The sequence below is a fragment of the Symphodus melops genome (assembly GCF_947650265.1).
Source record: "Symphodus melops genome assembly, chromosome: 21".
In the NCBI taxonomy this organism is placed as follows: Eukaryota; Metazoa; Chordata; class Actinopteri; order Labriformes; family Labridae; genus Symphodus; species Symphodus melops.
This window is the reverse complement of record NC_136711.1, coordinates 10386618-10386891: the sequence shown is the minus strand read 5'-3', so window position 1 is coordinate 10386891 and position 274 is coordinate 10386618.

Sequence of the window (274 nt, the reverse complement as noted above, 5' to 3'; positions counted from 1 at the left end):
TTTGTGTGTCTGTTTAGTTTCTGGGCTGAAATTGTTTTTATTGTAATTGGTTTATTCTTATTTGCAGTTATGCAAACAGTTTTCTGTATTCAAAGACTTTTTTTCCTACAGTATAAAATAAAATAGTACATTTCAAGCTAGATACAAGAAGCAATATACACAAATAACTGAGAATTAATAGTTACAAGTTTGTGGAGTTTGACTCTTTTTTCTGCTTTTCGAAGTCCTCTAAGAGCAAACAAACCACGACTTTTCTTTGCCACATTAAAACATA